At 34.1% G+C, this 13,001-nt stretch overlaps 1 protein-coding gene and 1 long non-coding RNA gene across 4 annotated transcripts in view; one reads left to right on the forward strand and one right to left on the reverse strand.

Moving 5' to 3' along the window:
- The window catches only part of RETREG1 (reticulophagy regulator 1), a 185,163-nt gene that overhangs the window by 96,393 nt on the left and 75,769 nt on the right, over window positions 1-13,001 (reverse strand). The window lies entirely within an intron of this gene.
- On the forward strand, window positions 1,460-12,445 carry LOC127543649 (uncharacterized). Of its 3 annotated transcripts, none has more exons than XR_007949275.1 (3): window positions 1,460-2,299; window positions 4,288-4,390; window positions 11,465-12,445. It is a non-coding gene; the product is annotated as an uncharacterized LOC127543649 (long non-coding RNA). The 3 variants fall into 3 exon arrangements; XR_007949274.1 differs by lacking the exon at window positions 11,465-12,445 and adding an exon at window positions 6,963-9,509 and having other exon boundaries at window positions 1,463-2,299; XR_007949273.1 differs by lacking the exon at window positions 11,465-12,445 and adding an exon at window positions 4,523-5,260 and having other exon boundaries at window positions 1,479-2,299.

The following is a 13,001-nucleotide window of genomic DNA, read 5'->3' on the forward strand; positions in this document are numbered from 1 at the left end:
CTATATAAATGAGCAATTTACAATGTCTCTGAGTCTCAATTACCTTATCTATAAAATAGGGATAAAGGTTATAATTCTTAACATAGAAACCTATTTTATAGATGCTTAATTAATGAGAGATTATTTAACTAGGAGTCTAAACTTTGCTATTTCTGCTGAGGGAGTACCACTCCCCACCCCCTCCACCCCCCAATTTCAAAATCGTGAAGGTTTCCAACTTTTCACTCCTTGATCCCACATATCCAATCAACTGCCAAAGTCTTGTCAATTTTTCATCTGCAACATCTTTACATCTAACTCTCTCCCTCTCTCTAGTGACAAGAGCATCATTGTAGTTCAATCTTTTATCACTGCAATATTATTTTTATTTGCCTTTCTACTTCAAGTTTCTCCCTTCTCCAAATTATCCTCCTCCATAGTCTTCCTGAAATGACATCCACAGACGTGGTCCATACATTGCTCTAGGCTAAAAATGCTCCCATGACACCCAAATGACTAGAATGAAATATAAACTCTTCAGCTGGGCAAACTCCTCTGCTGGCCCCATTCTACCTTTCTAAGCTTATTACACATTACTTATCTTCCCACATTCTACATTCCAGTCTAAATGACATACTTGTTGTTCCTTGTACATGACATTCATTTCATCTCTTTGCTTTCATTCTTTTGTAAAAGCTGTCCCCCATTCTGGAATGGATTCCTTCTCCACTTCTATCTCTAAGAATCCCTGTTTTCAGAGAACAGCTCAAATTGTCTTTTATACAAGACCCCTTCCAACTCCATTTTTCCACTGAAAGTACCTTGTGTTTACTTGGTAAATATTTTCCAGATACATAAACTTATTAAAAAGAAATATTTTAGAAATCCCCATTATTTCCCCTGATAGAACATAAATTCTTTGGAGAGCAGGAACTGTTTCATTTTTCTCTTTGTAAACACATTGCCTAACACAGTGTCAAGCAAATAGCAGTGACTGAATAAATGCTTATTGATTGATATAATAAAATAATAGTTGATATAATAATATAATGAATCATTATAGCCCGAAAAAAATAAAGATTGAGAAAATAGGGCAGCAAGTTATTTACTTCATTTAATGAGGAAGATATAGAAGATATAATCAGAAGCAATTCAGATTAGACCATTATATGTATAATAATGATAATGAAGATTTTAAAATAACTTTTAAAATAGTATTTAAAATAAAATAATAAATATCAACATTCATAAATCACTTAATATGTGCAAGGCATTGTACTAAGTACTTTAAAATGATCACTTCTGATGATCACAACCACCCCATTTTATAGATGAGGAAACTAAGACAAACAAAGATTAATCTATCCATCTCAAAAACAGTGACTGAGATCATACTTGAACTTTAAAATGATGACTTCTGATGATCACAACCACCCCATTTTATAGATGAGGAAACTAAGACAAATATAGATTAATCTATCCATCTCAAAAACAGTGACTGAGATCATACCTGAACTCTGGTCTTCCCAATTCCAAGCTTAGTACTTTTATCAATTTCAGCCTTTGATTGGCCCAATATTAGAAAGAACTTTTATCTATAGGGATTAAGAGATGCTAAAACTAACTCTAAAGGAATTTCATAATCAGATAACTATCTTTCTATTAAAAATTTCAGTCACTGTAGAGCAGAGGTGCCAACTTACTACTGAGTGAAAATATAATTGAGAATATTTAACAAAATAAGTAAAAACAACAAAAAAAGAAAAATACAACATAGGTTATATTATTTTTTTGTTTGTAACAAAAAAGATCCACTTTTATTTGAGTTTGAAACCATTGGTTTAAAAGACTGAGCTATCTATAAATCCACTCCGGCCTTCCCATGTTTTATTTCTCTGAAATGTATCAGTATTATCTAATTCCTTTTTTTTTTTCTACTTTCATTATTATCCAAAACTAATCCTAAAAACATGCCTGATTTTCACCTTTCAAGTATCAAACTAATTTATATCCAAGGGTCTTGCCCAATATGTCTATAACTACCCACAGGTCACGGGTGGGTTGACCATAAAGCCCTCTGGAATTTGTAGCTCTTCCCAATTTGGAAAGAAAGGAAACCAACTGAGATCAGCCCCTGAAATGGGAGTTTGGAGTTTTGACAGAAGGCAAATGCCTATCCAACTGTGGAGGACAGGCATGTAGAGAGAGGGAAAAAGAAGAGCAGCTGATTACAGCCGACTGTGAAAGCCAAAAACCAGGACACCTGAGGCTTCTTTTTTCAAAACTCGGAAAGGTAATGTCTGCATAAACCAGTAAAGAGGTAGGTGACTATGGGCTGGTTTATTTCGGGGATCTGGTGCTCATAACAGTAAAAGAAATGCTTTAAAAAAAAAACTGATAGGGGAAAAGAGACTATTCTACCTCTGTCTTACTTTTCTACTTAATTGTGTTAGAAAAAAAAACAAAAGTTAAAAGACTACAGTCGCCAGATTTTTTTTTTTAATAAATAAACATCTGGAAATGATTTTGTCTTTAACTTGCCTAATGTCTTGTTTTACAACAAGAGCATATGAGAGAGAGAAAGGAGGTATGTTCTCCAATTGAGAGCACATGCATGAGCCAAGGTAATGTGTGCGCAAGTAGGGAAATGATACACTAGGATCTATGAGATATACCCAGAGAACATGGTTAAAACGAGCAATCTTAAGCACATCATTAAGGTTGCATAGATCTGTAAAGGAAATAGGAGCTGTAATCCTACTCAAAAGTGTAAGCAGTCTTCAGCTCCCCAATTTTAAAGCATGATGCAAATGATGGGACGTGAAGTCTAAGTGACCTGGCTAACCCACTACAGCCTGAGATGCAGGCTCTTCTGCTCACTGGACACTGAATCAAGAAGTGAACTTGATTGAAGGAATACTGCAAAGTTGTGTGAAGGACAGGGTTTCACTAAGTGTTGGGGAAAACAATTACACTGCTTGTTAATGTATCTCTTCATAAAGTATTTTCTTTATGTAGCAAGTATTTCTTCATAAAAGCCAACTCCAGTGGAGCAGCTAGAAGTAAGGGGAACACACCTGCATGGGAGCTCAAAACAATGACGTCAGAGAAAACACATGAACCCCTGAGAGATAACAAACTTGCTCTAGGAAAATCAGGTCAAAGTATCACATTACATATCTTCACCATACTTTTTAAACCATCCTCTAAGTTGGTTCTGCAGTAGAAACTGTGTATGATATGTTATTTTTAAAAATGATTGCTGATACTGATTGGTTTTTACATTATAATGTATTTCTATATACATACAATGATTTCACATAACAATGACTTGCATTCACATAGCTCTTAAAGATTTTCAAAGCATGCGCATATATAAACTTAGTTGATTTTCACAACTTTGTGAGGCAGGTGCTATCATTATCCCCAATTTACAGATTAAGAAACTGAGGCTAAGTGAGGTTCAAATGAGTTCTCCAGGGCTACACAGCTAGTAAATGTCTGAGTACAGATTCAAACATAAATATTCTCAACTCAGAACACAGTGGTCTATCAACAATGCCACTTAGTTGCCTCACATTAATTTCCAAATATTCCCCTTCCCTACTCATTGAGCCTTTCTTTATAACAAGGATTTTTTAAAATAACTGCATAAAATAAATTAACAAATGCACTTTATCTCACAACATATGCAATATTCCATACCCACAGTCCAGACAGATGATTATTAAATAACCAATTGTTAATTTGGGGGAGATCCAGGATTTTTTACTTTCCTATTTCCACATTCTCTATTAAGTCAAATCAGCCTCTGAAGAATAGGGAAGACTGGATTTAACATTCTCATCAATCTTGTTCAGACCCCACTCAACTAGGAGAAGTTTAGTTTTGATTAAACAATAAAATCTAATCTAAGTGAATTCTGACTCGGATTGCTCTACTAAAACCTGGGGATTGGAAGGGGTGGGAAAAACAGATCCTTTGTCCAGATTGGCCCAAGTATAGGAATGGTCTTAGAATAAGAATGACAAAATCAAAGTGACATTTCCTCACCTTCTCATTAGAATAAGCCCACCTCTCATTATAATATCTATTCTCATTTACTGTTAACAAATCCAAATTGATTGGTGACTGTCAAGAACACTCACTCTTCCAAGGGTATAAAAAGGTGTCAAGAAACCTCCAAGAGTGGGTCTTTGGTTTACATCCTTTTATTAATTATTCACTAGCCATAATTAATTTTTTTTATTTTAAGTTTTATATAATTTAATAAAACATAACATTACATAAAAATTATATAATTTTTAGGAAAAAGTATGGCTCTTGAATTTTTGATAACTATAATCCTCCGAGACTCTTCAGCAAAAGGAAAAAATGTATTTTTTTCATCCATCCCCTAAGGCCGAAACTGGTAGGTATAATTATATAGTCTTCAATTCTGTTTTATTGTTTTTTCCATTTATATAGTCATCATCTTTCCTGGTTTTCTTTACAATGATTTGATAATATTTTTATATCAATCCATTTTGACTCTCCCTGACAGATTAGCAAATTCAAAGCTGGAATAATCTTGATCATCATCTAATTCAGAATGCATAAGGAAACGAAGTAGAGAAAAGAACCAACTTCCTCAAGATACTACAAATATTACATAGCAAAGCCAGGATTTGATTCTAGATCATCTAACTCCAGTTACAGCATTTTTTTCCCCACTGTGCCATAGTGTCTCATGAACATAAAGACAACTAGTTTTTGGTTAGAGGAAAAAACTGGCATTTCTAAATCCTGGTTCTATTATTTCCTGACTACAGTACCTCTGAAGGCGTCTTCCTACCTCTCTGACCCTCTGTTTTCCCAAATGTAACATGAGAAAATGGAAGTGGATGATCTTGAAGATTCTGTCAAGCTATGGTCTATTCTAGAGTGCAGCTGGCATATTATCTAGGGAATGCCACTTTCCCTAACTCAGGATTCTTAATTTAGTAGCTTCTTTGTACTGATTAAAGATTGAATCTTAATATTACAACATTCATTAATAAGACAAATTTCTTTCTTTCCAACATTATGCACTTTTGTTTTTGGAAGATTTTTAAGCACTTAACTGAGAGCCAAGACAAATTTATAAATTCAATCCATGACTCTGAGGTGAGCCTTCAATGAAGCACTTGTAAATTTCGCAAAAGTAGATCTTTATTGTTTTTTATTCTTTACTCCATCTTACTGTATAATCACACATGGTTAAAAATAAATTAAAAGATTACATGTATCATAAGAAAAAGAATGGACAGTTTTAATTCTAGCTTAATATCTTTATTATTTTCCAAGTCAAAAAGAACCGAAAACCAAACTATTTCTTCATTTAGTAATCAGTTTCCATTTCTTCAAAAATTTTCATAAAATTTTCAATTAAAATTTCATACTGTTATATTGTGAGTCAAGTGAGTGTCCTTTTAATTGCCATCTCTCTTGCTTCCTTATAGTTATACAAACTCATCAGCAAGATGAATGACTTTCCTGTTAAAGTATTTATTTTAAAATATGTAACTTATTCAAAATGATTGATTAAATTCAATTCAAGACTTATTAAAAACTTAAATATTATACCATAAAAATATTATACCATATACTGGTTAAGGCAGGAAGTTTATATAGAAGAATCCTTGGTCTCACAGAATTAGTTATAACAATAGTTATCAGTTTTGTTATAGCATTTATATAACTATGGTTTGCAAAGCACTTATATGTGTTATCTCACGTGATCTTTACAACAATTTTGGTAGTAGGTGCTTATTATTGTTTTTGGTTTATAGGAAGCTGATGGAAGTTAGAGGACTTGCTTGGATCACTCAATTAACAAATGTCTGAAGCAGATTTAAAATTCAAGTGTTCCAGACTCAAAGTCCAATAGACCTAGACAAATAACTGTAATATACAAAACTCCTTACAAAAATCCTGTGAAGAGGACAACTCACACATCATCATTACTACTGCTTTACAGATAAGGAAACGAAGTTTTACATGATCTACCCTAGGGTATACCTAGAGTATAATTATTAATAATGATCATGATGATTCATGATGAATAAAAGCTAACAAGGGGTACAGCAAGAACTCAAATTTATGTCTCTTAATTACAAATCTTTTTTTTCTCTCAACTACAGTATGTGACCACATATAAGAAAAGTACAAACAGTGACTTGTGATTTTATAAATGTTTTGGATAATTAGCCAAGGATATTAGCTAGTTCTATTTTTATAAGTAAATCAATCAACTAGCATGTATTAAGCTTCTACTAAAAATGGCTGTTGACTTCTATTTGTTGAAAACTGAATCAAGCAATTTTTAAAATTATTATTGTAATAACCACAATATTACATGTCAATTTTAAAGGGGAAAATGCTTTAAAATGTTTTTTCAGAGGTAATTGAAAATACTACTTTGGTTGAAAGACATATTGACACCTAATACTTACAGTCTGTACTCTGGAGATATTAATATTGAAAGTCCTTCTTGTGCTGTAAATGACATGCAGAGACTGAGTGTTATGGTTTAAAAATACTCTCTAAGATGACAAGCCAAATGACTGTAGGATTATAAGTTCTCTCTCCCAGTTGTTCAGGTATTAAAAATGGCAGCAAGTAAGAATAGCTCTCAAAAAAGTCATAAACAGCATACGTGCAATAGAAGGCAGTACAACATGTAATTTTTTCCTTGCTGACTGGGCCTCCTAAGCAACCTTGTGATCTGTTTTCTTTCTTCCTTTATTCTCCTCCCTCCACCTCCTTCATCAACCAAAAAGTGAAGTTCACAAATGAAGGTCATATTCATGGACTCCCCTTTTAAGCAGTAAGAGGGATCAGTGCCAATAATTATTCTGCAACTAAGATCACACTTTCCTAGGAGACATTTAGACAATTGGTTTATTAGTTGCTTGAATTAATTAATTAAGCAATTAGTTGCTTGAATTGCTTTTATTTTTCAGGGTGGGAAAGGAGCAGTTCAAAGGCAAGAGCAGTGCCATCCAACTGCCAAGTCTTTTTTCCTCCATCTTTTCACACCCAACTCCATCATCACCATCCCCTGCCAATACCATGCCTCAAGGATACATCCTGATCTGTACCTGGCTACTGGACCCAGATGCTCTGGAGAGAAGTTGAGGCAGGTGACCTTGCCCAGCCCTGCCTCCCTGAAATCTGATTCATTTGCACATTATGGCATTACCTTCCTTGTGTCGTGGTCCTCTTCAAAAATGAAGAATAAATGATAACAAGAACAATATTTAAAAGAACCTAGAAAATTTCTGGGTGATTTTTTCTGCCCAGCAAGCCATCTACTGTCTCCTCTCTCTGACCATACCTCTGAGGGCATGCAAAAAAATCACACAAATTAATTTCTAGAAATTCCTCTCTCCTTCAGAATTCTCCCACCCCAGTTCAGCACCTCCGGTGATCGGACACCATGAAAACAGCCTGATTGCCTAGAATATAGTCTGGTCCTTCTGTTAACATTGCTCCATGCTTCATTCCTTTCAAATTCATGCTATTTCTACTCATCTCAAAAAAACAAAAACAAAAACAAGCAAAGATTCTATATCATCTATTTTCTCTGTAACCCCTATACCACATGGTATCCACAACACTACTGGAGGCTCATTTTTAAAGATTTCCAATGACTTCCATCTTATAAAATGCAGGAGTTGTTTCCCATTCCCCATCCTCTTTGATTTAATCTTTAATATGTAATATGGTTGGGGGTGGACTTGGAGTCAAGAAGTCCAAGGTTCAAGTTCTTCTAACACTAGCTTTGGGGCAAATCACTTAATCTCTTCTGATTCTCAGTTTCATCATTTATAAAATAGGGATGATAATACTTGTTTAGTAACAAGAATATATATTACAAAAAATTTACAAACATTAAGGTTTTAATTTCCATGGTTTTCCTCCCACCCATCTTCTAATTCCTGTTTCCTTCTCTACACACCTTAATTAATTAATGGCTTATTTATTATTAATTAATTAATTTTAAAATTGTGGGTATTCCAAGGACTCTCTTCTCACTCTTTATCTTGAACTTTATTAATTGAACTAACTTTATTAATTATCTCTATACTAATTACTTCCAAATTTACATATCTATTTTTTACCTTTAACCTGAGCTCCAGTTTCACATTTGCAAATGCTTATTGGATATTTTCCTTTAGTATCACTTCAAGTTCAAAATGGCTAAAAGAGAATTCATAATCTTCATTCCTTAAAAGAGAATTCACTTTTAATGTTTTTATTCCCGTTAATTTTAACACCATTCTTCTAGTAATTCTGGAATAAAATTACTGATTACAGCTTTTTAGAGTATTTCCACTTTTCATATACTCTATTCAGCTAGTTACCAAGTATGTTTAATCCTTCATTCAAATGTTTCTTATTTAAACCCTTTCCTCTATTACTGATCATTCTCTATAATCACTTCTCACCTTGCTCCACAGAACAATTGCTTCCTAACATGTCTCCCTACCTACAAACCATTCTGTCACCATATTTTCCTTCAATGGGTCCAATGCATTTGGTTATTCTCTTCAATAATGCAAACTGCAACCATCCAGACCTCATCATTCTTTGTATCTGCTACTCATTTACTTCTATAAATACTTCATGAAAGTTCTTTATCTAATGTTTTTAAATTATTCTGGTGTCAGTGCAGTACTTGGGCTGTCCATCTCTTGCCTCTCATTCTTGCTGAAGTATTTTTACTCTAGATTGTGGTTATCACAGAATACATAATTATATAATCAATTTTACAGAAGAGTTAATCAAAAAAATATAAGGTCAATTTCAGTCTGTGCAATGTGAGATGAAGTATTCCAAATTGCTCAAAGAATAATAATATCATAGAAGAAAATAAAAGAAGTATCTAATCTTTTTTTTCTCCTACCTAGAACAGATTCAACCCAGTTACAGAAGGCAAAATGTAAGTGACTTTTAGACATACAGTTGTGACCCCCTTGGGGACCATGTCCTGACTCTGAGGGATATTATGAGTCAAAAGGAAAATGGAAATATGAGTAACATCACACTATCCCATGAAAGCAAATCATAAGACTTGTCTCCAACACAGATACAAATACAGTTATCTAATATTCTTCCACTCCCATTTGTTTAATGTCATAATCACCATCCACTACAGCTCACTAGAATAGGTGCACCATCAAACAATCACAAATTAGACAAATGCTCCTCCTCTCTCTAAATACATCAACCTTCTGAATCCCAGATCACCTCATGTCTCTACCAGACATCCCTTGAAGGACTAGCTCTGTGCTCTGGAAGAGTGATCAGTAAATATGTTCTGTGATCTTATAGAAATAGCCTCTTAATTAGGCTCCCTGCTTTCCAATGTCATCTCTCTTTCTAATCTATCGTCCTTACAAGCTGCCCGTGTTATTCCTTAAAACTTAGATCTGGTCATGTCATTCTCTTATATTCAATAAATAGTTCTCCCTATTGAATCTAGTATAAAATATTTCATTTTTATCTGTTATAATTAGTTACTACTGATATAATTTTATAATGTTTCTACTTATTAATATAGTACTGTGCACATATAACTTATAAATAAAAAATTATTTATAAATAAATGTATAAATAAATAAAATATCTATTATATAAACAAAAAATATATAAATATATATACATGTTGCCCTCACATGCTCATATATTTTTTACTGATTGGGTCAAAAATGTTGGAGCCCAGTGCTCTCTCATCTGTAAGCTCAAAGAAAGGAGAAACATTTTCTTTGTTCAGTACATTGTAAAGCTCTTTCGACCTGGCAAAGCACATTCTGATCCAAATAATTAAAAGCCAACGTTCTGCAAGGGTAATACCAAGCTTGTTCTATGAACAAGGCAAATCATTTTACAATACCTCTCTTTAACATTTTTCAAGTTAAAATGATCTCTTTCACTTTTTATGACATTAAACTCTGTATTCCCAATGAAATTTTTGTGCAAATAGTTCTTCCCTATCGCTTCTTCCTCCCTTATCCCCCAATTCAGTATTTGATACAGTATTAATTCAGATAGGGGCAATCAATAAGTATCTGATAAATGAAGAAATTGAAGAACAAATTAAATAAAGGATATAAGCACTATTTGTTTTCCTATTAAGCTATTCATTAATTAAGGAGTGGCCAAGCTACACTGTTCATGAAAAGAATGTTGGTTTTGGAGGAAAAGGAACTGGGTTCAAATTATTTTATGTCTTTGGCATTACAATCTAGTAGTACTAGTAGTACTAGGCGCATTACCTATGTGATCTTGGGCAAATAAGTTCAGAGAAGTCCCTAAGGGGTTTTAGTTCTTTGCAGCTTGGGGCTACAGTATTAGAGGTCCTGAACTAGAGTCTGAAAAACTCAAGTTCATATGTGGCCTCAGACACTTATCAGCTGTATGACCCTGAGAGTCACTTAACCTGTTTGTCTCAGTTTCCTCAAATGTAAAATATGGATAATGATAAGATCAAATGAGATAACAGTTATAAAGTGCTTAGCACAGTGCCAGGCATATAATAAGTGCTATATAAATGCTAGCTATCATCATGTACAACAAAATGAGGAGAGTGGGGCTGGATGGCTTCTGAAATTAATTCCAGTTCTAGATTTGTGTTTCTAGGATCTACCTCAGAGACATGTTACAAGGAAAGTGCTTTATAATGCATAAAGGCTCTAAACAAACAAACTGCTACTCCTATGGCAGTATCCAATGCTATATTTATGTATTTATTTTACAATTTTACCACCTGCAGATTTCTGGAGCACAAGCTTCACTTCTGAATGAGAATCCTGACTTAGAAGATAGAGAGCTAGTCTCACAATTGGGAAGATCTGGTTTTAAGCTCTAACTTGTGAAAAATACTAGCTGTGTGATCCTAGAAATGTCTTTAAAAAAAAAAAATGTAGAGCAAGTGCTAATTAATTTGTTTTAGTAAAAGGTGTTTTCTCACTCAGGAACCCTTTGCTTCCTTATATCTGCAGTCTCAGGTCTCACCCAAGAGGAATAAAAAACAATTTAATTATAAAAAAGGTCTTATCTTTCAAATGGTCAAGAAAACAACAGAAGAAGGTTGTTGTTCTGGACCCAATTTCCAACATCAAGGAGGAAAATGATGTCAATGAAAAAATGACAATTCAGGGGAAGAAGGGAAAACAAACATCTTAAGAACCAGAGGGGTGTTGTCTATGGAGATTCTGGAGATTAAACATAAAATATCATTGGCTAATCTGGATGTTAAAAAGACATTCCTAAGTGTCTCTTCTGGACCTGGATCCCAAAGAGATCATAAAAAAGGGAGGAGGACCCACATGTGCAAAAATGTTTCTAGCAGCCCTTTTGGTAGTGATAAAGTACTAGAAAATGAATGTTTGCCCATCAGTGAGGGAATGGCTGAATAAGTTATGGTATATTAATGTTATGAAATATTATTTTTCTCTAGGAAACAATCAACAGGATGATTTCAGAGAGGCCTGGAGAGACTACATGAATTGATGCTAAGTGAAATGAGCAGAACCAGGAAATCATTGTACACGACAACAACAAGATTTTACAATGATCAATTCTGATGGATGTGAATCTTTTCAATAATGAGATAATTCAGGCCAGTTCCACTGATCTTGTGAGAGAGAGAGACATCTGTACCCATTGGAAGGAATATGAGGATTGAATGTGAATCACAACATAGTATTTTCTCCTTTTTTTTGCTATTGTTTGCTTTTTTCTCTCTCATTTTTTTTCCTTTTTGACCTGATTTTTCCTGTGCAACATGATAAATGTGGAAATGTGTATAAGAAGAACTGTACATGTTTAATCTATGAATTGGATAACCTGCTGTCTAAGGGAGAGGGATCGAGGGAAAGAAGGAAGAAAAATATGGAACAAAAGGTTTTGCAAGGATAAATGTTAAAAATAAAAAGCTATTATTTTTAAAAAGATAGAGAAGACAAAGGTACATTGCTGAGGAGGAAGATATAGGAAGGATAAAATACTATTAAAATCTTGGGAACACTTGTAATGGGCCAGAACTCTGTACTTGAAACAAGGATTCTTACAAGATGTTAATTCAGACAACTGATAAGACAATGGTTATATGGTTATCTAGGTTAGCATGGTGATTAATAGTTCTCTAGTTCAGTATAATTGATTTAATCTTACAACAAATAATGGTTCCTTAGTGATATAACGATTGGTTTGTACGCAGTATACTGCATACAAACTGGGACAAACTCAGCCAGAGAAGGACTTGGAGACAGACTCAGGGAAGACAGAGGACTGGAGGCTGGAGCACAAGTTCCTGGTTTCAAGACAGAGACCATCGTAGTGGTCCTCCTGCTTCCTCCACAGAAACCAAGACACATTCCAGAAGACCTTCAGATCACTGAACCCCAGGCAAGGAGATAATAAACACTTTTGAACTTTATCTCTGGCTATTGTTGTGGTAATTACTCTGCTGAACCGAAGGCTGATGCAAAAGACCTCCAGAAAACCAACCAGACCATTATAAACACTCAAGTCCAGAAGGACTTGAGATTTCCACAGAATGCTAAAGACAATAAAAAGGGCTCTCTGTCCACGTATACTAGATACAGTATCAATACAGTAACAGTATTGATACTATTACAGTGATAATGAAAGAATCATGCTTGGTATGGATGGGATGAGAAAAAGGATAAGAGATACCACAAGGATGTTCTTTAATATCTTGATGAGAAAATGTATACAGAAATAAAAGAATTTATAATGAATTGAAATTGATTTAACGACTAGATCAACCCACCAAAAAGCATTTAATTATTAAGTGCCACCTATAATAGTACAGTGGATAGAATGCTAAGCCTGGAGAAAGGAACACCTGATTTCATAACTGGTGTAGATATTACCTATGTGAACCTGGGCAAATAACCTATGTTCACTTTAGTTTCTCAAGTGCAAAATTGGGATAATGCCTACCTCCCAGAGTTGATATGACAATCAAA

The sequence above is a fragment of the Antechinus flavipes genome, chromosome 1 (assembly GCF_016432865.1).
Source record: "Antechinus flavipes isolate AdamAnt ecotype Samford, QLD, Australia chromosome 1, AdamAnt_v2, whole genome shotgun sequence".
NCBI classification, from domain to species: Eukaryota; Metazoa; Chordata; class Mammalia; order Dasyuromorphia; family Dasyuridae; genus Antechinus; species Antechinus flavipes.